Genomic DNA, 26,533 nt, shown 5'->3' on the forward strand with positions numbered 1-26,533 from the left:
GTTATTTTTTGACTCTGCCTAGTCTTCACTGGTGCACGGGCTTTCTCTAGTTGCAGTGAGCGAGGGCTGCTCTCTTCTTGCGGTGCACAGGCTTCTCATTGCAGTGGCTTCTCTTGTTGCCAAAGGGCTCGGGCTCAGTAGTCTCGGCTCCCAGACTCTGGAGCACGGGCTTAGCTGCTTCTCCTCAGCATATGGGGTCTTCCCAGATCAGGGATCAAACCTATGTCTCTTGCATTTTGCAGGCAGATTCTTTACCACCAAGCCACCAGGGAAGCCCTCGTTTCTTTTTTTATCTACATTTTTTTTTATTTTGGCAGTCATGTTTTTAACTACCAGAGGGTTTCTTTTTTAATTCTTAAAATCTTTTCCCTAGCATGACATTCTTGATTTCTCAACATGTAATCCTTATGAGAATCTCCGAGGGTATGGATTAGAGCAGTTGTAGGGTTTTGTGTTTTGGTGCTTTAAATCTTTTTTTCCCCCTAATTTATCTGTTCCTTTCAGGGTTAATCTGTCTCTCTTGATCTCTTTCTGTGATGCTCTAGGCTTTCCTCAAGAGTCTGGTGATCCTTGTTGTCCGTAGAAGAGTGGGGGAATGGGAAGGTTGAGTGTGTGCTGTGTATGTGGGTGAGTAGGGGAGTTTAGAAACCTTCTCCGGTGTCTTATATGACATCGGGGCGTCAACGGGCTGCATTTGTGCTCTGCAGACTTGCCTGCCTTTAACTCCTTTGGAGCAGACCCCTCCTTGCTGGTGGGGTGAGTGTCTGGGGGTGCAGAAGTGGGTCAGGTGTGGGTCTTGGCTGTGGATCGTTTTGTGCTCAGGCTTGCATCCCTCTGTTTTCACTCCCCTGTCTCACTTCCACCCTACGTTCTACTTGCCATGTCTGTGCTTGGAGTTCTTCCTGGCCCACGGGCTCCCTCTTACCACTCTCCACTTTCAAGACTGTTCAGTGGTGGTTTCCTCTGCTCCGCCTCACCGGGAAAGGTGTACCCATCCACTTTCAGATTCCAAAAAAATTTGTTAGAATTTCTAGTCTGATGACAGCCCCCTTTCTTTTCTCTTCCTCGTCGTGGGTTTAGACTTCCTTTAAAAGTCCTTTATTGTAATTTAAAGGGGCCGCCGTCAGGAGAGGAGTTGAGCACATGTGCTCAGTTCATCATCTTTCCCCAGAAACCCAGTCGTTATTTTGCCACCTTTGATGATGATGGATGACTGCAAATAGAGGAAAGCATAGGCCATGAAGCCAAATATACAGAGCCAAATACAGAGCTTAGAATTTTTTAGAAGTTTCTTATATTTTGAAAGTTTGTCATTTTCTCCTTGAAAATTAAAAAGTTTGTGGCAATTAGGGAAGATAAACTTTCTAGGTGATTGAAAATTATGATTCAGATTTAAATATTACCATATATTGAGAACTAGGACTTTAAAAAAATCTAAGAATTAATTCCTAACTACTTGCTCACAAAACAGCCCCTCGATGTGTTAGCAGCCTCTGGGCTCAGCAGCTGCCAGGTGAGTGAAAGCGGAGCTGAAGCGACAGAGTGGCAGTAACAGCGCTGGAGACGTGTATGCGGTTGTTAAGATGATTCGAGTGGTAGTTATGGCAACGGAGATCAACAGAGGGAGAAGGAGGGAGATGCTGGAAAAGCAGCAGCACATTTTAGTAACAGTCATTATTCACAATGGCAAAGCTGTTTACTATAAAAATTCCATCCTCCGTTGCCTCTTCGCTGCCCTCCGCCATTTTTTACTTTATGTTAGAGCTTGCTGACTTATGGCATAATGGGGTACAATTTCACCTCTGATACAAAGTCCTGTAAAGTCTTGAGATATATTAAAGACTTTAGTCCCCAGTAGTAAATCCCGAAAGGGTCTTGTACTGTTTATCCCTTTATGCTTGGGGTGGGGGAGCTTATACATTTATGTAGAGAAATGAGTTCAAAGTGGTGCATTTGATAGTGAAATGCCTCATCTAAGCACCCAACAATATAGAGCGTATGAGTAATCTGTTATGTGAGGAGCTGCTTTGGGCTTAAAACGCTGTCATCCTTCTGATACTTTAGGAGGCTTATGTGCCCGCAAGGCTCCTCTATCCATGGAATTTTCCAGGCAAGAGTACTGGAGTGGTTGCCACTTCCTACTCCAGGGGATCTTCCTGACCCAGGGATCGAACCCTTGTCTCTTGTGTGTCCTACATTGGCAGATAGATTCTTTACAACTATCACTGCCAATGTTGTAAGGATAAAATAAAAATGTGATAAAGTTGTGTTTGATTTTGAGAGGTACTACAGGCAAAGCCTGACATTTAGCTTGATTACTTGAGGTTTTATTATTTACAGCTGCTCAGCTGTCGTATTAATAGGCCCCACTCTGCTTTCTGGCACCACGGATACCTTTATAATTTGAGTGTTCTCAGAAAGAACACTGTGTGAAAATGATCAGCCCCAAATGTAAACTACTTTAAAACACACACACACACATTTTATGTTGGTTCGGTCCCTGCCTTTTGGCCATCTGTTTTGGGAAGGAAGCTGTAGGGCCTTCAGGTAACCCTGAAGTTACCTGGTTACGGGCCAGGCAGCTGTAGCCTCATTTGCCTTTGTCACATTGGCGGTGATTGGAACTGTCTGTGTGACTGGTCTCCGGATGAAACCCCTTGAAGCTTCAGATTTGGATTCTGTTCACCTCATGTTGATTCTTGTAGCGAGTCCTTCCTTGCCTCGGGCCTTTGTCCCTGCTATTTCTAGGTGAACTGTTCCCCCCACTTCCCGTATCCCACCCTCTCCTCTCCTTGGCAAACATCACCTCTTCCTCCAGGTCCCATCTTACCTGTCACTTTCAAAGAGCCCTTTCCACTCTCAGCCAGATTCTCTAGCACCTGTGTTAGTCCTTGTTAGCACTTCTCCGTACTTACAATGAACCCTATTAGTGTGACAGGGATTTAAAGCCTCCCTCCTTCCCTAGACTGTCAGCTCTGTGCAGGGAGGGACTGTGAGTGTCTTGGCCTGCCTGCTCGGAGCCTGGCACAGGCCATGGGCTGGTGCTCTGCATTTTGAGTGGCCACGTGGAGGTCCGCCGCTGCCAGTCCTGCCTGTTTTCCACTCTGCCTGTGGTTGGTGGATGCAGACGGGGACTGACGTAGGAGATGAGGGGAACCATTCGGTGTTGTCTCTGTTAGCCCTGGAAGGAGTACTGAGTTATAGCCAGCCCTCAGTTTTTTCTAATAGTGGGGCAGGAGAGCATGGATAATTGATGTTGCCCTCCCACTCCCCATGGTGAGTTTTCTCTCTCTTTTTTTTTTTTTAGATTAAAAAAAGATTAGAGGAGGGAACTGGAGATGTGTAAGAGACCCAGCACTGGAGAAATTTGAACTGGATTTCTTGTTTTCATTCTTTTCTTACCCCATAACCAAGTAAGTCCAAGAAAGTAGACTGGACCCCAATTGGGCAGAGAAGGTGGATCTGAGGTCCCAAAGAAGATAGGCAAGTGAAGAAAAGATGTAGAAAAAGTGGTCAGGGTCTTTTACCAGTTGAAGAAAGTTTTCAGACCGTGACGAAATTGAAGGTGAGAAGCAGAGCGTTCTCGTCACCTGCCCGGTCCTGGCAGTTGTACGAACGGGTGCCTGCTGGATCTGTTGGCTCCCCAGACAGCCTTTGCCTGGATGTATTCACAGTCTGTTTTGAAGTTGTGCAGAGAAGCTCACTTGCGTCATTCTGAAGATGCAGTGAGTCAATACAGTCCCAAGGGAGCAGTAATGGCCTTAAACAGAAACTTGGAATGAAAAATAGTTGTGGATTTAAAGACATAGTACTTTCTTCCTATGACTTCATTTGGTGATGGTAAGACTAATTCACAGATAACCCTCTTTAAATGGTAGTCCTTCAACACATTTGGAATTTTTTTTTTCCCCTTCACTTTTCTCATTTAACCTTTTTAAAAAAGGTTGGGTACTTGGTTTGGGGAGACGCTATTGATATAATTCTCTACCACTCATTTGCTCAGTCCAGCACTGCCAGCAACACAGACACATACACATACACGCCTCACCTTGGACTTCTGAGTGTAGTTTTCACTCATCATTCTTGACCTCAGTCGTGTTGACATGCAGTGGGATTTTCAGTGGAGAAGAATCACCAGAGAAGAATTTTCATTTAACTTTAACAACTGACTGTATATATGTACTATTTCAGCTGGAATTTTAAATTGGTATCTTTTAATAGAATGGCAGATAACATCTTACTGTAACAAACATCAAGGGGATTATCCAAATTCCTACTTGAAAATGTCTTTTATATTAGCAAATTTGCCAGCTGCATTGTTATCTATTAGTGTGTACTAAAAGTATATTATTTTGGCTTATATTGAGATTAGAGAATTCCCAATGGAATTTTCCCCTTAACTCTCTAAATTTGCATTGCTTTTTTTTCTCTAGTCTCCTAAACAGGGAGGCTTCTGGGCAGGAAATGAAAAAAGAAGAAGCAATATAGAATAACGCAATGGTTTTCAAACATTGTGACCTGTGTGGGAAACATATAGTCTAGTATGATTCTCTCTGTGTATTTGAAGAAAATCTGTGAATTAATACACACCCTCTTTATCCTGCACAGTGATTTTTTATTTTATTCCATAGTTGAAAAATGCTGGGCTAGTGGATTTCATGACCAGGAATGAGTCCTGATCCAAGTCTGAGGAGATGGTATAAAGAGTATGGGCCCCAGAGTTTCTCTGCCCGGAAATCCTGACTCTACCATAACTGGAGTGGGATCTCATAGTTACTGGGTTACCCCTTGAAAGCTTTGGCTCTGACTCCAGTGAGATAGGAATGGTGATGACACACACCCACCTCCAAGGATTATTGAGAGGACGAGGAGAGGCCATGAGCTAAAAGCTCTTAGCATGGAGCCTGCAGAGAACCCCGGTAATTGTATTAAGGGCTGCTTCAGTGGTGGTCAAGATTGCCCTTGCTAAGATGCTGCAGCTGTATTGGCTTCATGGGAAGTCATGAAATTTCCTTTCCTGAAGATGTTAAGAAGGATAGATTGTACTTATCAAGAACATTGATTTTCTTTTCTTAATTTTTTATCATGAAAATTTTCAAACTGGGTAAAACTTGAAATAATAAGTGCAGAGAACAACCAGTCTTTCCCTCCTCTTGATTCATCAGCTATTAACAACTGCCACACCCTCTCCGTCTCTCTTTACATACAAACACTTCCTTTTCATCCAGCCACCTGGAATTTGGCTGTAGATGCCTGATAGCCAAGAATAAGGACCCTCTTTTTTCCACCAACGCAGCACCATTGGTGCACATAAGAAACTCAGCGTGGATCCAGTAACATTGTTCAACATGCAGTCCATATGCAGAATTCCCCAACTCACAGGAATGTTTTAAACATGAACCATTCAAAAGAGTTAAGGATGAACCGGATGGCCTAGGAAGGTCCTCACAGAGCTGAAGACTCCTGTGAAGATGAAAATAACCACCCAAAGTGTAACTCTCATGTGGAAAATTAAATCAGCTGTTGGCTCCTTCTATGTGAACCGCAGAGAGCTGGTGAGATGAGATGGAGCCTGGGGTTGTCTCCTCTGTGGGGACAGCCGTCACGCCTGCAGTAGAGAGAGCATCCTCTACTCAGCCGCTTCACACAGACGTGCTCTGATGGTAAAGTGAAGCACCGGAAAAGGTACCCGCCGAAACGCAGAGAGGTGGAGCAGTAGGTTACATGTGAATTTAGAGAGCTGTGAATTGGAAACATGTATTTTGTTGGAATTAGAATGTGTCTAGGTAGAAATTTAAGTTCCTCCCTCAAATTGAGAGTGACCAGGATGTCTTTTAAGGAGAGAATTTAAGATGAATAGTAGGGAAGTTTGTGCCTGTGTGTTTTTTTAAGTACACACAGTAAGAAAATGAAAGCAACAAAGGAAGGCATTTGGTAGAATGTAAGGTCTACTTTGCTAGTTTCTCCTGCGTTTTTTCAGAGCTACTTTAATTGTGAAATGTCCATTATTTCACATTTAAAAAGCTCTATAACAGATATTTTATAATAACTGTAAATTGAATATAGCCTTTAGAAACTGTGACTATTGTGCACCTGTAACATATCAATTGTATGCCAGTTTTAAAAAATGGTTAAAAAATTAAAAATTGAGAAGAAAAATCTAACATCAGGATGGATCTTATAATAATTCTATTAGAATGCCATGGTTTAATGATACATAAAGTAAAACGGTATCTCACAGTGGCGTCTTAGACTTGATGAAGTTTAATGTTGTATGCATATACAAGTTTGTGTGTTCTTTGCGTTTTTTTCTCTCTTTTAAAGACATGTAGTAATGTAGATGAGTCATAGATTTATATACTACCACCTACTGTGCAGAGATATGAGAATCTTTTTTTTTTCTTTAAATCACGAATCTGTCTTCCTCATAAATTGTCATCTTGTAGTGGGGAGAAGTGTTTTAACTAGTCAGTTAACAAGGTCTCATTTCCTTTCAGTTTAAAAATTACCTCTGGGTAAGCTCTGAGTCTTGCACATTTCCCTCCACACACCACCACCACCCCCCACTGCCCTTCCCCAGGAAAGAATGACATCTGTGTGGCTTGAGGATAATAAGGTCTTGCGATGAGGGCGGGCTCCCTGTTCACTGCCTTTGCTGATCTAGTCCTGTCTGGTCCCTGGACCCTTTGTGCAGATGTCCCCAGAGGTGTGTTTGGTAACCTTGTGTTTTTGTTTTATTCTTTTGTTTCCATCAGGTCCCGCTGACTAGCCTTGTCTGCCTTTTCAATGCATTCACTCTGTGGCAGATGTCATGGCTCTTGACGTGGTTTTTTTTTCCCACGAAGCAGAAAAGAACTTCCGAGTCCCTTTCTTCCCACAGAGAAACTAAGGGAGGCTTAGAGTGCTACGATTCAGACTTTCTCTGTGTCTCATCCTGCTGTGCTACTCTCCACTTTTATTCTGTGGCCATCCCCGTGTATGGATGGGAGGTTGCATCCTGCAAGGTGGTCTCCTCTCAGAGTTTCAGGTGGGGCACAGCCCTGTTTTTTCCCCTCCATCTACTAGTCTGCCCTCCCCTCCCCTCTCTTGTGCCAGGTCCCGGTTTATTGCCTTTCATCTCCAAATCTGTTTTTCTTTGCCCTGCTTTGTGACATGGGATCTGGACTCTGTAAGCATTTCTCCTTTGCCAGCTGGCTTAATGTTAGGCTTTGTCAGTAGAGGGACAGAGTTGAAGGGACCCTGCAAGGCCATCGAGGGAGAAGGGGTTTCCTTCCCTATTTCCGGTGTGCTGATTTTCAGTGGGGTGTGGCTTTTCGTGGACTTCACGCCCAGTGACACTCCGCGTCCCTCCCAGACCACCCAAGAGGCCATACTGTGGACTGGCTCCAGCCCATTCACACACTCTCCCAGCAGGTTTCCCCGCTGCCATAGACCTCTGTTTTGCTCCCTCTGGACAAGTGTCCTGTCCCTCGCTGGCTGTGTGTTCCTGCAGCGGAGCGGGACCTCTCTCTGCAGGGTCTGAGCCTCATCTCTGGAGTGGCGGGGAGGCTCCTCTAAGTTCTTAGTGCCTTCCTCATGTGCTTTCCCTTGGCCCTGGATGACTTAGGGCAGGGGAAGTACCAGCTGGGTGTGTGAGAGCTGGATAAGGATGTGGTTTGGAGTAAAGGCTCTGGATCACAAGGCAGATGTAAGCAGCTTGGCTGGGTACTTTGGCCCTGTAGTTAATGGATGCCAAATAGACACGTAGAGACTCTTAAGAACACACAGTCAGAAAACCCTCTTACTGGTTAACAACTTTTGTTAATTCTTTATATTAACACTTCCCTGTACAAGTCACTGCTGTGGTTTCTGTCTCTTGACTGATACGCCTGTCCCTGACTGATACGTCATCCCTGCCCTCAGAATGTTGCAGGAAGGGGAGGTGATGACATGTCTGTCTATTGGCTTCTTCCTGTCTTCTTCCCTTCACACTTCAATACGATGGGAGGTTTAGACCTTCTACTTCTTTGTGGTAGGACTTAACTCCTCTTATATCGTCTCCTCCCTCTTCCCTAATGCAATAAACTTCTCTGCCAACCTGTTATAGGACATTGAAGTTGTTTTGCTAACACAAACAGTGCTGCAAGGAAAATATGGTATATATTGAAGTTAGTCATTAGCTTTCACAACTGGTTACCGTATAGTAATGAGTAATAAAAGTTGGACTAGTAAGGATGGAGGAAGGACAAAGAAATGACTAGCTGGAGTGAAAGGAAAGACTAAATTACTTTTATTTAGATTATTTCTTTTTATATTTTACAGCTCTGTTACTAGGTATAGACACAGTTAGGACTGTTTAGACTTTTTGTTGAATGGGCCTCTTTATCATTATGTAACATCCCTCCTAATCCCTGGTAATACTTTTTGTTCTGATAGCCACTTCAGCTTCCTTTTGATAATGCTTGTGTAGTTTTTTCCCCTATTGTTTTACTTTTAACCTACCTTTATCATTACCCAAGTGGTAAATTGCTGTAGTTTTCTACTTGGAGCCAGGCGTGTGGTTGCTTGGGACAGGGAATTTCTTGGTCCCCTTAGTCCTGTGGTGGGGCTTTCTTAGCATTCCAGCACTTCCACCCTCTGTGGCACACAAACTCTACCTTCTGTGGCAAGAGTGGAATATAATTTCTCACAGGCCCCTCCTCCCCAACAGTAGCAGACCTCTATATTGTATCAATGCCCGATTCAGCCAACGATGTCTTTGCTTCTCCTCCACCCCCAGAAATGGTAGATCTTTCCCTGGATCCTGGGGTGCAGGGAGGGTTTCTTGCCCTTCACCCTGGTGGATTAAAACGCACTATTTGAGAGAATGGTCCAGGAAGTGGGCACGACTTTCTCCCAAGTCAGCATTGGGGGCGTGGAGTGCCCTCCAGTCTCCCGCTCTGCTCCCAGTCTTTCTCATGAGCATCTGGTAGAAGCCTCATGGGAAGGAGCTCACAAGTCAGTTCAGACAGCAGTGATGTTTGGACCTCCCAGAGATCTGATATGTTATACTAAGCCACAACTGGCTTTATAAGAATTTGTTAAAATTTAAGTTGTTTCCCTCTTACCTGATTTTATGGCATCCAGCTTTTTCTCTTGTGCTCTGTGAAGGGTCACACAGTTTGTATGTCTTGTCTCTCCTTGGAGGGACTTGTCACTCTTTAGAATTCAGTTCACTTGGTTACCTCATGACCTCAGCTCTGTTTGATTAGCTCAAGAAACATTATGATTTTAGAGATACTCTTAACTTTTTCTTGTTAGGTTGAGAGAGATGTTCTCTTACAACTTTCTGTATCTTAAACAGGAGCAGAGTTCTATATTACTTCTTCACCGGTTCCTCAGCAGGAATGCTTGGTAAAATGGAGTTTTAGGTTCCTCACAGATCAATATAGTTTGCTAATGCAAGCACTGTATATTTGTTTATTCTGTTTTCCACATCTACCATTGGCTCAAGTTGGATCACCCACTTTTTTTACTTTATATTTTGAAATTATTTCAAAATTTACAAGATATTTACCAGGATAGTATAGAGATTCCCACATGCTCTTTAGTTAGATTCATCAATTTTTAGGATTTTTGTCAGTTTACATTTGCTTTATCCTTCTTTCTCTGTACCGCCCCCCCCCATATGTGTATGTGGATATAAAATTCATTTTTCTGAGTCAGTTGAGGTTGTCCCTTAATGTTTCAAATATATTTCTTTACAACAAGGATATTCTCTTATTTAATTACAGTGTGATTACCAATTTTGGAAACTTTTAACTCTGATAACAATATTTTTGTTTAATCTATAATCTGTGTTTCCAGTTTTCTCAGCTGTCCCAGTAATGCCCTTTAGAGCATCTCCCCACCCCCACCCCCAAGTGTAGAATCCAGCCCAGGATAATGGATTGCATTAAGCAGTCATATTCTTTAATCTCCTGTAATCTCGAACAGTTCCTTAGTATTTCTGTCTTGCATAGCACTGATATTTCTTAAAGAATGTAGGCCAGTTATTTTATAGAATGTTTCTCAGTCCTGGTCTGTTTCCTTACTGTTGGATTCAGGCTGCGCACCCCTGGCTAGAATGCTGCAAAGGTAAAGCCGTGTCTTTCTCGTGGTGTGACACCCGGGTGCCCACAGGGTCCTTCTGCCTGTCACTAGCGACATTGGTTTTAGTTATCTAGTGAAGTGTGTGGTTTGCATAATTAGTTGCTGGTTTTGCTCCTGCAACTAAAAAGCAATCTGTGGGGAAGACATTCTGTGACAATGTAAATAATCTGCTATTACAAAACTTTACCCCCAGAATAAGCATCCATTGATGATACCCTGGTACATAGATTCAGATGACCTAGAACTTTGGTGGGGGGAGAGAGGGGAGTAGTGTGCCTGTGACAGGCCTTGGGCTCTCTGAGGATAGAGAAGGGAGTTAGTTGATGATCCAGGACCATTTCTTATGAAGCCAAGACTTGAGAGAGGTTACACTCTCATAGGAAAGGTGGACTAGGAGAGAAGTACTTTATATAATATCAAGCAGCAAGAAAATTTTCTGTTTCACTTTTGGCTTCCAGTGGAGGACAAAGTTAAAAAAAAAAAGAGTAACATAAGAACTTGTGGCTACCGACCTGCTCTCACATGGATTTGGAAACTGATTTTATACTATTTGTGTGATACCCACCCTCCTCCAATAACTACAAGTTGGAAATCTTGACTTAAAGTGGACCTAGGTTTTTAGTGGCCTTGGCCAACCAATGTGAACACACCAAAAAACCGACAGGCAGACACACAGAAATAAGATATCACGAGCAAGTGGCACTAGAAATCATAGTAAACTCTGACATCTAATGATTTCAAATATTTGAAATATTGGATATTGAATATAAAATAAATTCACTTAGTAATTTTTGGAAACAAAAGGAGGAGTTGAAAGTATGAGTAAATGAAAAGATATCATCAAGAAGAACTAGGCAAGTTTATTTTAAAAACCAAATATAATGTGAAGAAGTGAAAAATGTAATCTTTGGGATAAAAAATTCAAGAAGGGATTGAGTATCAAAATAGGTCTAGATGAAGAGAAAATTAGTGAACTGGAAGATAAATTTGAAGAAGTAACAGAGCTTGCAGTTTGGAGAGATGAAGAGGTAGGCAATATGATTGGTTAAGAGAGAGTACATAGTGAGAAGATCAAGCTTATGTTTAACTGGAGTTCCAAGAAAAAGATGCTGTGGGGAATGGCATAGAGGAAATACTGAAAGCGATAATGGGTGAGGATTTTTATAACTGATAAAATCAGGCCATCCCTTATCATTTGTGAGAGCTAGTGCATCAGTATAAATGGAAACCTACAAACCATATGTCTAAATATTAATTACAAATGTAACAAACTATTAAACAAAATATGTTCTATATTCCTTTCTCGGTGACTATACCACAGTATCCTAGAAATTTAGAGTGTCCAAACTTCACAGAGTTTTGCACTGGCATGTAGCAGCACACACTGAGCCAAACCCTGGCCTGTGGCCTGACCCTCTTCTCTTTCTTCCCCTGGCTTTTTTCTGCACTGCTGAGGGGCCTCGAGCACACATGCATAGATGTTTCACCCTACATATATAATCTCGGTTCACACTTCTCACAGACAAGCCATCTGAGGACACCTCTGGCATTGTCCACACTGCTGGTGCCTTCCACTTTTAGAGTAGACGTGGGGAAGAGATCCATGTAAACCCTGACTGTGGGCTTGGAGCTGTTTAGGTAGGGGATTCCAGGGTCCCGGGTACCTGGAATATGCTACTCAAGCTCTGGGTGGACATATCCCCTGAACCTTCAGACCACTGGCCTTGTGGAGGGAGCTGGAGTCTGTTAAATCGTGGAACTGAGGACAGGGGCCTCCCTATCCTAAGTACTAAGGGTGGTAGAGAGATAAAAACTCTCAGGTTCAGGAAGCCTATTAAAGCCCAAAGCAGTCAAAGAGAAAAGGGAAAGGAGGAAAGAAACAGATGTCTAAATATATAGTGAACCTACAGAACATCAAAGACAGAAAAGACTCTTAAAATAGCTGGAGAGAAAGGCAGATTACCTACAAAGGATTAGAGTGATGGCTGGCTTTTTTACAGCTAGAGAAGCCCTGAAATGGTAGAATAATATTTTCATTGCAGAAAGAGAAAATAACTGTTAACCTAGAATTGCATAGCCATGAAACTACCTTTCAAGAATGAGAATGAAATAAAGACATTTTCAGGTAAATGAAAAGAATTTACCACTGAGAACTCAGCACTAAAAGACATTCTCAAGGATATATTTCAAAAGGGAAATGACTCCAAGAAAAAAGGTAAAATTTAAGAAGCTGAATAGACCCAGAAAGGTGGATTAAGTTGCCTGAAGATCCTAGGTGGTTTAGAGCCTAGCCAGGATTTAAACCTCTAAATCATCTTTCTTCTATCCAGACAGAATGAGAGTAAGAAAGTTGAAAGCAGAATAGCATCTCTGTCTAGGAAGTAGACCTCGGGTGCCTTGGGGTTCACTTGTGAGGCAAGCCCTCCTTGTTTGTCAGGACCCACCGTCACTTAGGTTGAGTCTTGATAGTCTCTGGGAATTTGCTCTGAGCTTCTCATTGCTAATGTGTCATTTTCCCTTTCTCTGGACACTGAAATGGTTGCTGTAACTGAGAACTTTTCTTTATTTTCTGCCCTTCAAGAGGCCACATGGTAGCCTAAGGCCACAAGTAACCAAAAACCTCTTCTGTGTTGCCAGGGACGTGACCTCTTTCATTTCACTGCGTGGCTCTTGATTTTCTTCTTTTTCCTTTCCAGTTTCCATCAACTTCTTGCACTGACCACCCTTCAAGTGTTTCATCCTTCCCCCAGCCTTCCACGGACCAGTAGGCACGTCAAATAAGATTTCTGACGTAGGGTCCTGGGCAGCACAAAGAGTGGAAATAGCAAATAGGGGGACTATAAGATGGGTTAAGACGTGTAAAACATGTTGAATAGGATATTTTAAGAGAAAATCAACTAAAGTCAAATTAAGAAAAGAATATTTTTAAGAGCTGTTTGAAACAATACTGTCCCTTCTGTTTATGTGGTTGTACTGGCAACACTGGTCATGTGACATCATCTCATTTGGTGTCATATGAGATGGCCAGCACTATCTCAGCTCTATGGGTAAAGGCTGTTGGGCTTAGAGAGGTTAATGGATTTGCCTGCGGTGGTGAAGGGACAGAGCCCCAGGGCTCAAGCTCATGTCTTTTCCTTGGTTTCTAATCAGATGCTCTCCTCCAATACCATCTTGCTTCTGTATAGTAAGTAATGGCTCATAGATGTTGCTAAGGAACAACACTTTTTAATCAGCCACCAAGAATCATGAAATTTGCTTATTTTTAGTATTCCTGTCAGTATTGATGAATTTCTTTAAAAGTTTCTTCCATAGATTTACTTTGCTCCACATTCCCCCAGTTCCTCCAAGTACTCAGCCTCTACCCGCTTTGTTCTCCATAAGTATGGTGAAGTCTAACCTGGGCCCAAGTTATCATGAATTTTTAATAGGTGGTAGTCATACTAATCAGGAATCCCTATAATTGGAATGTTCTTAAAACCTTTCAGGACATTGTTGATATTATCCTCTCGGTGGATTTTAGAAGTTTCAAACTACTTCTTCTGAGAAACAGTTCCAGTCCATATAAGCTGTGTTGCAGACTGCACATTCTGGGTTGCATTTTAGTCCTGAGCTTTGCCTGCCTTTTAAAGAGTGAGGTAAACCCAGCCAATGAGTGCAGTTTCAAACCTGCGCCACCATCATCCTGCTGGAGACATCACATGGTGGTACATCGCTGTCTTGTTGAGTTTGGTGCTTCAAAGAGCAAAGTTTGTGACTGCCTTCAGGTCATATATATTATTTTTTACCTGTAAGCTTACATCCGTAAATTTAGCAGAATGCATCATAGTCAGGTTCATAAACTAACTGATTTATTTTGTTCATTTAGTGAGCTTGGGAAGAATCTTATTTTAAAGGTCTAGTTTAAAATACCTTAGACCATAAAAATATGTGTGTTTCCTGGCCTGTTCTGTCTTTTGAAGGCCAGATTTCATCAAAACAAATGAATCACTGTTTTTTCATCCTTCATCATCCCCTAATTGGTTTCCAAAATAAAATGATTAATGGCTGCATTTCTCAACTGCGTTGTTTTGATTACGGTCCTGCCACCAGTACTGATGATACATTGGGAAACACTTTCAAAACGGGTGATATTCCTGACTGGGTCACCTGACTTCATGAAGGGTTCCCCTGATATACTGCCACTAGGAAGTCTTCAAAGAAGCAAGCTCTTTTTTATGCTTTTGTTATAAGTTAAGGGAAATGATTTTAAATAATGAAACCTTGTTTATGATTTAGACTCCCCTTTTTCTTGAGATCTGTTTTAGTTTTCAGATTGGAAAATAAATATGCATTTTAGGATTCCCTAGAGCATATTTTAATTCAAGGAGTGTTTTGTGTGTGGTTTTTTTTTTTTTTAAAAACCAGTTTGTGTGAAAGCATCATCAGTTGACCCACTGGCAGAATGTTATTATTCTTGACTGTAGGCCTCTCTCTCCTGGTACCCTCAAAAGAGCGAGTCCCTTCACATTTCTTCAGCCTTTTGTCTGATGTGTGATATGGAGGCGTAAAGCTAGTTGGACTAGCTGGTGAGACTCGAGGGTTTTGGGGGGCGTCCACTTGTGCTACCGTTGGGCCTTTTGTTCGTTGGTGCCCTGCTCCTTGGCATGCTGTCTTATAGCAAGTTGGCCATTGAGTGTTTCCTTTATAGCAACAGGAAGGAATAATTACCCAGATATTATGAAGTGGGTGGTTTTAGAATTCCACTTCAGATGGCATTGACCCTTAATGCAGCTGGTTTCACTTAATACATTTTGTTTAAACAAACCCTGTTCCTGGAAATGGTTTCAGAATAGTCTGTTCCTTGTAGCTGTTTCTTTGCTCTTATTTTTAAAATTGTATTCCCAACAATATCATAAGTACATGAGCATGACAGATTCAAAAATTTTGCTTAAACTTACTGCACTTATGAATAGAGTTGTGTCCAGATATGATATGTTGATTATTGATTTCATAGCTTAAAGATTTAATTTGGTATCTTACTTTTGCATAACTGGCCACATATTTTTTGTTTAGGTACATTTCTCTGTAAGGGACTCTGATGTCTAAAAATTGCAGCTGGCTGAAGAGATAAATTACAGAATAGGTATTTTTTACTTTATAAACATGAAAAATTTTTAATAAAAAGCCATGGCTGGGCTGATTAAGCAATCAGTATATTTTCAAGTGGGATGTAAATTTCTAATTATTTAAAAATTTATTTATTTATTTTTAATTAGAGGATAATTGCTTTTCAATAAAGTGTTGGTTTAAATTTCTATTTTAGGTATGATACTATAATATTAAAAATAAATTTTTGAAAGACTAAATAGAAATAAAAAATAAGATATTAGTATTCTCTACTCTGACTTTTCTAAAATAAATTTGTATTACTTTATCAAAAAATTTTTAGTGAGAGAATCTTTTATATATTAATTTTTAAACTAGTGAATGTATTATTTTATCAAAAACATTATCACAGAAAATAGGGCTGGCTTGGCTTACTAACATAAGAACAGAAATCCTAATATTCTGCAGCATGCTGGAATCTAGTACAGGGTTCTTTGGAATTTAAGTTTACTGGTGTATACCTCAATTAAAAAAAAAAAAAAGAAATGGTGCTTATGTAAACCTCATAACCCTAGAATCTGGTCAAAAGCCAGGAAACCAACAAGTGTAGTCCCAATGAACCCTTCAACAGTAGATATCTATCACTATCCTTAGGAAATAGGGCTTATGGAAAGTTTGCTTAACAGTGGGATTAGGTTCTTAATTCAACCAACCCAACCAGTCAGTAATGAATAACTATAGGACTTGGCTCTAAGTATGTACAAAGGTGAATTGGACATAAGACATAGTTTCAGCTGCCTGGGGAATTCACAGTCTAGCTCTTCTTTTGAGCAAAGTATTGCTTAAGTTGTTGCCTTAATGGTAGGATAAATCTGCCTTGGAATTAATCCAAGGTGATTTAATTACTATGAACTAGTCACACCAGTGAGACTTAAAGTCCAGAGATCGCCCTACTGGACTCCAGCATGCTGCAGAATATTAAGATTCCTGTTCATATGTTAGTAAGCCAGGCCAACCCTATTTCCTGTGGTGACTTTTTAAAAGTAAAATATACTTGGGGCCCCTGGATCAGCGACCCTCAACATGAAGGTTAGGAGAATATGTTGCCTTAACAATTTAGGGGTCACGCCCCTAAACAGCAGGAAGTAGTTATGGAACAAAAATGACGCCCCTTTCCCTTGGCAACATAACTCTCCTAAAAGAAAAGGGGGGAATGAGAGAGTTGTTTCCTAGGCAGGTTGATAAGAATTCTAGGGGTCCCCAAGGAGAGAGGTCTGGAATACTCAAGGAGGAAGAAAGGACAAACTTTTTACTTTTTTTCCTCTACATTCCTTAGGATTATATAATAATGCATCCTGCCTGAGGACAGTCTCTGGATTAAACCTTCTGGCTAATTCTGTTATCTTAAAATGTAAATTATGGGAGTAGCTCTGGTGAGGCCTTTACAACCTCCAGACATTCTTTGGATTCATTGGAGCGTATATAACTCCATTGCTAACACTAGCAAGGGGGTACTCTTTCTACCCCCTTCTTATGTCTATGTCAGAAGCTTTCTCTATCTCCTTTATACTTTAATAAAACTTTATTACACACACACACACACACAAAGTAGATTAATGAATTTGCTAGTTTAAAAATTAATGTATAAAAAAAGTAGATTGAGAAGTCTTACTCTGACCCTTGTGTGGAACTACTTGGTTATTCCATTCTCATTTCTTGCATGAATAAATACTGTAGTCAGTTTTGTTAGATGTCTTTCCATCACTTCTTTGTGCAAACGTAAGCAAAAATGAATTCATATACTTTTAAATCCCATTCTTACACAGAGCTAGAATACCAATTCAAAGGTGGTCAGGCAGTAGGAATTCTGTCTTACTTGGGAGAGGATCAGCCCTTTTTTTCTAGTCAGGCCTTCAGCTGATTGGATGAAGTCCACCCACATTAAGGAGGGCAATCCCATCCAAAAACACCCACATGGAAAGAACCAGAATAACATTTTGACCAAAAATCTGGATACTCTGTGACCCAGTTAAGCTGACACACAAAATTAACCATCACAAGGGTCTTGCCCCAGTTAATGGTAGAATAAATGCTACCCTGGTCTTGCCTAACAACATTTAAGAGCAAAACCCCAAAGGATCAAACTGTTTCCAAACTGTATCTCAGAACAGAGCTAAAGAATAGTTTTAGCAATGGAAAAATACCTAGGACCTATTGTGGTAGAATTCACAATGTCTGCATCCAATCAAAAACTACTAGGTATGTAAGGAAGTAAGAAATACAACCAGTGACTGACCAGAAATGACACAGATGGTACAGTTAGTAAATATGGACATTAAAATAAGTATTATAATTGTATTCCATATGTTTAAGAAGCTAGAGGAAAGATTGTGTTAGAGACATGGAAGATAAACTAGAGATTCTAGATGAAGAATATACTGAATGAAATTGGTGTCAGAATAAACAGCGTAGAAGTAAAGATGAGTGATTCTGAAGACAAAGTCAGCTGTCCAAAATGAGACACAGAAAGAAAAGAATCTGAAAAAAGTTAATGAACAGGGCGTCACTGAAGTGTTGCACCAAGTATCTATGTAATTGGAATGCCTGACAAAGAAGGGAGTGTGAGGGACAGAAGAAATAACAGAAGAGAAGAATAACTGGATTAAAAAAAAATCTCCAAATGTAATGAAGGTTATAAACCCATAGATCAAAAAATCTCAAGAAACTCCAAGCATTAAAAAACATGAAGAAAAATGGTTTCAAGGCACATCATATTCAAATTATTTAAAACTAGTGATAGAAAAGAATGAAAAGCAGCCAGAGAAAAAGACACATTGCATATATAAGAATGAAGCTCAGGATGACAGCAGATTCCTCTTGGAAAGCAGTGTAAGCCAGGTGGCAGTGGAGGAATATCTTCAAAGTAACAAAAGAAAAAAAAAATTGTCAACCTAGAATTCTTTTCTTGGTAAAAGTATCTTTCAAAAACAAAGGCAATATAAAATCTTTTTCAGACATGTTAAAAGCTAAAAGAATTCATTACTGGTGGGCTACCACTAAAAATAAGTTTAAAAGAATGTTCTTGAAGCAGAAGAAAAATGATACCTGGTGGAAACCAGAGCAACAGAAAGAAAGTAGTACACTGGGAAAAGGATAACTATTATTACAAATATGTAATATTTCTTCTCTTTATTTAAACCTCTCTTTAAAAGATATGTCTTTTAAACAAAAGCAGAAATAGCCCACTGTGGCATTTATACCTTATGTAGAAGCAAAGCACAAATGGGAGAGGGGAAGTGGAAGAATACTATTGTAAGATTCTTTTTCTAATATTTATTTATTCATTTGGCTCTGTGGGGTTTGAACTGTGGCATGTGGGCTCTTTCATTTTGGTGCACAGACTCTCCAGTTATGGCACGCAGGCTTAGCTGCTCTGCAGCATATGGGATCTTAGTTCCACCAGCGATCAAAACCATGTCCCCTGCACTGCAAGACAGATTCTTAACCACTGGACCACCCAGGAAGTCTCAAGATTCTTATACCATATGTGAAGTTAATATATCATTTGCAGATAGATTGTAATAAGTTAAAGATGTATATGATAAACTCTAAAGCAGCAGAGTTATAGTTAATAAGCCAACAGAGATAAATTGTAATCATGAAGCTACTTAACACAAAAAAGGACAGGCAGAAAAACTTGGAAAAATGAACATAGAGCCAATTACACATCAGTACTTGTCTTGTTCAGTTGTTAAGTCGTGTCCAGCTCTTGGCAGTTCCACAGACTGCGGCGCACCAGGCCCCTCTGTCCTCCGCTGTCTTCTGGAGTTTGCTCACATTCATGTCCATTAAGTCGCTGATGCTGTCTAACCATAGCAGGACATCCGAAGCTGACTTTTTGAAAAAGAACAGATTGGATAAATATAAAATAGCAAGATGATGGATTAAACTCTATCATTGATAATAGAAAAGTTGTAAATGCCCCAATAAAAAACAGAGATTGTCAGATTGGATAAAAAAGTAAGACCCATTTATATGCTGCCTTTTAGTATAAAGATTTGTTGTTGTTTATCACAAAGTTAGGTCAAACTCTTTTGATACAGATAGATTAAAATCAAAAGGGTAGGGAATAATGTACCATATCAACATCAATTAAAAGATAACTTGAATGGCTCTAATCAGACAAAGTAGATTTCAAAGCAAAACATATTACCAAGGGTAAAGAGAGTCATTTCACAATAATAAAGAGGTCAGTCTAATAAGAATCTATAATCCTAAGTGTTCATATATGTATTAGAGATTCAAAAATACATGACTCAAAAACTGATAGAACTTCAAGGAGAAATCCACAATTATATTTGAAGATTTTAACACTTCTCACTCAGTTGATGGAACACATAGACAGAAAATCAATAAAGATATGGGAGGTTTGAACAATAAAAACAACTATCTTGGTTTAATTTATGTTTATAGAACACTCTGGCCACACCTCCAAACAGGAGAATACACATTCTTTTCAAGTGCACGTGAAACTGTTACCAAGATAAGTCATTTTCTGGGCCATTTAAAGAGTCTCAATACATGTAAGTTGATTCAATTCATAGAAAGTATGATCTCTGACCACAATGGAGTTAAATGAGGAATCAATAACAGGAAGATATCTGGAAGAGCTTTCAACTAGTTGCAAATGAAATAACACACTTTTAAGTAAAACCATGAGTCAAAGAAAAAGAAAATCAAAAGTGAAATTCTTAAGTATTTGGAACTGAATGAAAGTGAAAATGCAGTGAAAAATTCGTGGGATCTTTGCTCTTCCTCAAACCTTCCCCAGTCATCCTCCCTACCCCACTGACTGTACTTTCTGTTCCCTGGGCTAGGAAAGTGCTTCCCCCGTAGTTCACGCTAGCTCCTTTGGGTCTTTGCTCAGTTGTCATCTCCAGTGATGGTTTTCCTAATCACTTTAAAATTTTGCTCTCAATCCCTACTCTTCAACCTCAGCATCCCCACCCCTACTACCTGCTTTATTTCCTTAGTGTTTTGTTTGTTTTTAATTTATTTTTTGGCTGTGTGGGTCTTCATTGCTACATGGGCTTTTTCTCTAGTTGTGGGGGGCGGGGGCCACTCTCCAGCCAAGGTACATGGGCTTCTCATTGCCATGGCTTCTCTTGTTTCGGAGCACGGGCTCTAGGGCACACAGGCTTTAGTAATTGCTGTGGGCTCAGTCGTTGCAGTTCCCGGGCTCCAGAGCACAGGCTCAGTAGTTGTATTCTGTTGCTGCATGACATGTGGGATCTTCCCTTACCAGGGATCGAACCCATGTCTTCTGCATTGGCAGGCGGATTCTTCACCACTGAACCACCAGGGAAGCCCTCTCTTGTGGTCTCTACCCTCTATGTAGTCTATAATTTACTAGTTTATTTTGTTGTCTGTCTGCCTCCACCACCACCCCCACCCCGGAATGTGAACTGTCAAGGGGCAGGGATTCTTTTCCCCTGTATTCTAGCTGTTATAACCCTGGAGTGTAGGACAGTACCTAGCTCTTAGTAGGTACTCCATAAACATTTGCAGAATATTTAATATTTATCTCTTAATGGGCATCTCTTTGTTTTGTTCTCACCAAAAAAAAAAAAAAAAGAAAGAAAAGAATTGTTAATCCACTATACTCAAATACAAAATAAAAAAAAAATTTTTTTAAAGAAAACCAACTTCCTGTCTAAAGATATATATATTCTCAGATTGTCCCATGGTTTATGACCAGGAATTTTCAAACCCATGGACTTACAAGGGGTATTCTTCTCCTTCGTGGGGAAAGTGAGGGGTCTTTATGAGAGCAACATTAGTCAGAGAAGTTCTTAGGCAGATGAGTTGTAGAAAGGCTAATGTGTGAAATTGAAGCTCTGAAAGTTGACTCCTTTTTATTTATTTTTTTGATTCCTTTTAAAATAAATACTTGCATATTTCTTGGAAAGCTAATGTGTACCCTCATCCAGGCATAAATGTACCCCATTTTGAAGGCTAAGACCTAGAAGGCTAAGTTTATTTAACTTAATGATGGATACTTGCTATTTAAACAATCTACAATGAATATATGTATATTTGAATGAATATGTGTATATTCGCATCCACTCATGTGTGTGTGTATGGGTGGCTAAGTCTATAGAGTAAATCCCCCAAAATATAATCGCTGGGTCAAAGGGTAAATAAATTTATAGTTTTGGTAGATATTGAATATTGTCAAATTTCCCTTATGGGGCTTTTTGAGACTCAGGAATCAGATATGCAAACCCTAATACTCTTGCCTGGAAAATCCCATGGATGGAGGAGCCTGGTAGGCTGCAGTCCATGGGATCGCAAAGGGTCGGACACGACTAAGCGACTTCACTTTCACTTTTCACTTTCATGCACTGGAGAAGGAAATGGCAACCCACTCCAGTGTTCCTGCCTGGAGAATCCCAGGGATGGCAGAGCCTGGTAGGCTGCCGTCTATGGGGTTGCACAGAGTCAGACACGACTGAAGTGACTTAGCAGCAGCAGCAGCAGGCAGACTCAGGAGCTCACAACTATAGGACAAAGTTAAAGGCAGTTTTGTCGCCTTAAAGAGTGGAAAGCTGCGGAATTAATTAAACAGTGCCTTCAATCCTTAGGAGACTGTGCAAACCTGGTCAGCCCCACCCAATCCTCGTCTTTGTACACCTTACCAGCAGGAAGTTGAACACCCAGGGCTCTGGACACTGTTTTTCATAAAGCTTTCTGGCTCACTTGCTCTGGAAGTGTTGAGATAGGAATCAGTTGTAGCCAGCCAGGGCTGACCATCCACACTTCTGATGTGGTTTGCTGGAGACCTGCCCTTCATTGTCCTGTGGCCCCAAGGCTCCTAAGTTCATCTGTGAAGATTGACTGGCTGTGGGCATGGTCTAGATAAGGAAAGCCAGTCTTTGGGTACAGTGCTGGCATTTGTAAGTTAGCAAACTTACTCATCCTGGTCAGGAAAATGTCTGTGGTCATTTTAAAAAAGCCCTTGACAAGGAGAAGCAGAAAGATTTACCTTAGACCTTGAATGAGCTTATCGACCGAGAACCTGGACATATCACAACAGCCATGTGGTACAGCCTTCCTTTTGCAGGTGATTGAGGCTCAGAGCTGGCGAAGTGCCTTCTCGAGCCTTACAGAAACCTCCAGAACCCAGGGCCCCACTGCCCTGCAGGGCTTCTCTCCATCAGCCACAGCTACCTCTCCCCTGAGGTCACCGGTGCCTTCCCACCCAGGTGCAGGGAGGTTTGCGTTAGAGAAAGACAACCCTTCAGCATGGATTTCTGCCACCTGGCCTGACAGTGGATAAAGCTGCTTATCAGTGCTGCGTGTACGTCTGATATATATTCATCTTTGAGTCTTGTAGGTAGAAGGAACAAAGGCAAAGAAACCAAATGGTATAGACTGTTCTCACCCCTCCAGGACCTCTCCTTTAGTTCCACTAATGTAATTCTCACCAGCCAAATCAAGTCCAGTAATGCAGGGCCCTCTCACAGCCGAGGGGTGTTATTCACAGGGAAGCACCAAGCTGCGCTCTGGCAGTGCGTGGATCCCCTGAAGGAAGAAGGACATGTGTTTACTGAGGTATGATTTACCTGCAGTAAAATTTGCCCCTTTTAGAGTTTTGAGTTTAGACAGTGCTTATAGTCATGTAGGGCTTCCCTGGTGGTTCAGCAGTAAAGAATCCACCTGCAATGCAGGAGATGCAGAAGACGCTGGTTCGATCCCCGGGTCGGGAAGATTCCCTGGAATGGACATGTTGACCCACTCCAGCATTCTTGCCTGCAGAATCCCATGGACAGAGGAGCCTGGTGGGCTACAGTCCACGGGTTTGCACAGAGTCGAACGTGACTGAAGCGACTGAGCCCAGCACACATGGCCATCAAACTCCCACCACCCTTGAGATCTAGAACTGTCCCATCACCCATGCCTCTGGTCCTGATTCCTTTGGTTGTCAACATATCCTCCCAGCCCCAACAACCACTGTGCAGTTTTCTTTCCTGAAGTTTTGTCTGTGATAGGATATCATAAAAAGAATTATGAGTCAGAATACATTTAAGATTCATCTGTGTTGTTGCGTGTACTCAACATGGTTCATTCCTTTTTATTGCTGAGTAGTGTTCTGTTGTGTGATGGTGTGGCAGTGTGTTTATCCATTCAGCTGTTGGAGGACATTTGAGTTTCCAGTTTTTGATGGTTATGAATAAAGCCACTATACTGTATGTAAATTCACATACCGGTTTTTGTGTGAACATTAGTTTTCATTTCTCTTGATTAAATAATTAGGAATGAAGTCAGTAGGCCATATGTTAAGGGTATGCTTAACTTTTGAGAAACTGCCAAACTGTTTTACGATGTGAATGTGTTATTTTGCATTCCCCATCAGCAATTCACACCAGTTGCTCCACATTTTTACCAGCACTTGGCATTTTCTCCCAGTCTTATCCTTTTCATTCTCTCAAGAGTGTCTTTAGAAGAGCAGAAATTTTTAATTTTGATAGAGTTCAGTTTATCAGTTATTTCTCTTAAGGTTTATGCTTTTTGTATTGTATCTAAAAAATTTTTGCTGACACCAAGGTCACAAAGATATTCTTCTAGAAGTTTTGTAAGTTTTCATTTAGCATTTATGGTGCGTATTGACCAAGTGTCATCATTTTGCACATGCATGGCACAGTGTTCCAGCTCCATTTGTTCAAAAGACCATCCTATCCCCACTGAACTGCCTTTGTACTACCTCTGTGGAGAATCAATTCAACACATATGTGTGGGCCACTTGTATGCTTTTAGTTGATTTCTATATTCTGAAAGGAAATTGTACTGTGCTACTGGTTTCTCCCCTGGAAAACCTTTCCTGACATCTCTAGGCAGAATGTCTAGGATCTTCCTGGGTCAGGGCTGGAGAAGGGATAGGCTACCCACTCCAGCATTCTTGGACTTCCATGGTGGCTCAGCTGGTAAAGAGTCTGCCTGCAATGCAGGAAACCTGGGTTCAATCCCTGGATTGGGAAGCCCCCCTGGAGAAGGGAAAGGCTTCCCACTCCAGTATTCTGGCCTAGAGAATTCTGTGGACTGTATAGTCCCTGGGGTCGCAAAGAGTCAGACATGACTGAGCGACTTTCACTTCACTTCTAGACAGAATTAGCCACTTCTTCTGGGCTCCTGTAGCTATTATGCATATACTTATTATTGAAATTTTCTAAACTGAAAGATGGCTCAGTTGGTAAAGAAACCACATGCAGTGCAGGAGACCGCCTGCAATGCAGGAGATCCGGGTTCGATCCCTGGGTCAGGAAGAGCCCCCGGAGAATGAAGTGTCTACCCACTCCAGTATTCTTGCCTGGACAATCCCACAGAGAGAGGAGCCTGGTGGGCTACAGTCCATGGCGTCGCACAAGTTGGACACGACTTAGTGTCCAACAAACCACAACCTTTTAATTCCTTGTTTCAGTGTCTGCTCCTCTCTTTCCCATGTCTCTCTTAAGACCAAGCATCTTGAGAAGCCTGGAAGTGTGTCTTCTTCTTTTTATCATCTTCATCACCACTGGCTCTGTAACGTTTGTTGAATGAGCAGCTATTCTCAAATCTCTGATGACAAGTCAAATCTTTGATTGACAAGTAATAAGAGTTTTATGAGAGCTAAGCCAAGAGTCAGACAAGGATCAAGAAGTGAAGATAAATACCCAGTTCTCTTTAAAGCAGGAACTGTCTCTTATTCTAGTCTGATGTGACCTCTGTTTTGCCAGGCATGCATGGCATTATCCATGGATCCATTATACTAGGTGCCTTTGGGTTATTGGTGGAATCTTGGCTTCAGAGCATGCTGGCTTCTTGAGTCCCTCTTGTAGGATTCCTTCACGGTGGGCTTCAGTCACTGTGGCTTCATTGGGAATACAGTCTTTCCTCCGTACTTCCCTTGAGTTTTGTTTTTGTTTGGTTTTTTGGCTGCACTGCAAGGCCTATGGGATCTTAGTTCCCAGACCAGGAATGGAACCCGTGCCCCCTGCAGTGGAAGCTCAGAGTCCTAACCACTGGACTGCCAGGGTGTTCTCTCCCTTGAGTCATTTTGGAGATTTGATGAGAAAAAGTAAAGGAGAAGTCTGGACAGTATTGAGAATTATTGACTGATTAACTTTTACAGTTCCTTTGTTTGTCAGAAACTTAAGACTCATGAAATATTCCTTGCAAATTAATTTCAGGATTTAACTGATTGCTTCTCCTTCTCCTTGGACTTTGGAAACGTAATATTTATTACCTAGACATTTTCCTACAATAGATCTTAAATATTTTTCTTAACATTCTGATCTCAACTAATTTACCATGATTCTCGGTTTCTATGAGAAGTTTAATGGTTTGGACTGTGTGTCCAGAAGATGAGTGGTGCCAAGGTGCATATTTGGGAACTCAAAAGTCACATCCCTGCAGGTCTCTGTGAAGGTGAAGGCTAGAAAGCTGCAGGGACTCGTGAGCATGTCCAAGTGCTTCTTATGAATGGGAGATGTGTTTCTGTGCATTTCAATTTCAGTCTTTGATGTGCCAGGTTGTTTTTAATCAACTTGTGCTGTACCCCCCACTTCCACCCAGGTCTTAATCATCTTAGTTGTATATCCAGGCCTCCCCTTCACATACACTCCTTAGCCAGGAATATGCCAGGAGACAGTATAGGTATCAGGGCTGGGCGGAGTTGTTTCACATTTACTCTCTGGGAATGGGGCTGTCATTAGAAGCATCTTGAAATGCAATGCTACATACCTACAACACACAGTGTGGTCTTTTTAGGTTCACAGCTTGGAACTGAGCGGCCAGGCTTTCTCACCCTCTGTATGCTATCCAATTAGGAAATGGAGTCAGAATCATAGAACACATTGCTTTTTTTCGTTTTTATTAACATTTTTTTGAGGTAAGATTTACATGCTATAAAGTTTACCATTTTAGTGTACAGTTCAGTGATCTCTAGTAGATTTATAGAGTGTGCAGCCATTACCACAGTCCAGCTTTAGAACATTTCCATCATCCCAAAGAGATCCCTTGTGCCCCCTTGCAGTCAGTCCCACCCCTATCCCCAGGCAACCGATAGATCTGCTTTCTGTCTCTGTAGATTTGCCTTTTCTGCACATTTCATATAAATGGAATCATACAGTATATGATCTTTGTGACTGGCTTCTTTCACAGGTCTGTTCTTGAGGTTTGTCTATTCACGTTGTGTTTTTGAGGTTTGTCTATTCTTTGTTGTTGTTGTTGAGTGGCTCCGCAGTGTCCAACTCTTTTGTGACCTCATGGACTGTAGCCCACCAGGCTCCTCTGTCCATGG

The 26,533-nt window shown here is 41.3% G+C and overlaps 1 protein-coding gene across 1 annotated transcript in view; it reads left to right on the top strand.

Annotated features, from left to right (window-relative positions):
- ABL1 (ABL proto-oncogene 1, non-receptor tyrosine kinase) overlaps window positions 1-26,533 on the top strand; it is a 136,942-nt gene that overhangs the window by 48,007 nt on the left and 62,402 nt on the right. The window lies entirely within an intron of this gene.

The sequence above is a fragment of the Cervus canadensis genome, chromosome 5 (genome assembly GCF_019320065.1).
Source record: "Cervus canadensis isolate Bull #8, Minnesota chromosome 5, ASM1932006v1, whole genome shotgun sequence".
Lineage (NCBI taxonomy): Eukaryota > Metazoa > Chordata > Mammalia > Artiodactyla > Cervidae > Cervus > Cervus canadensis.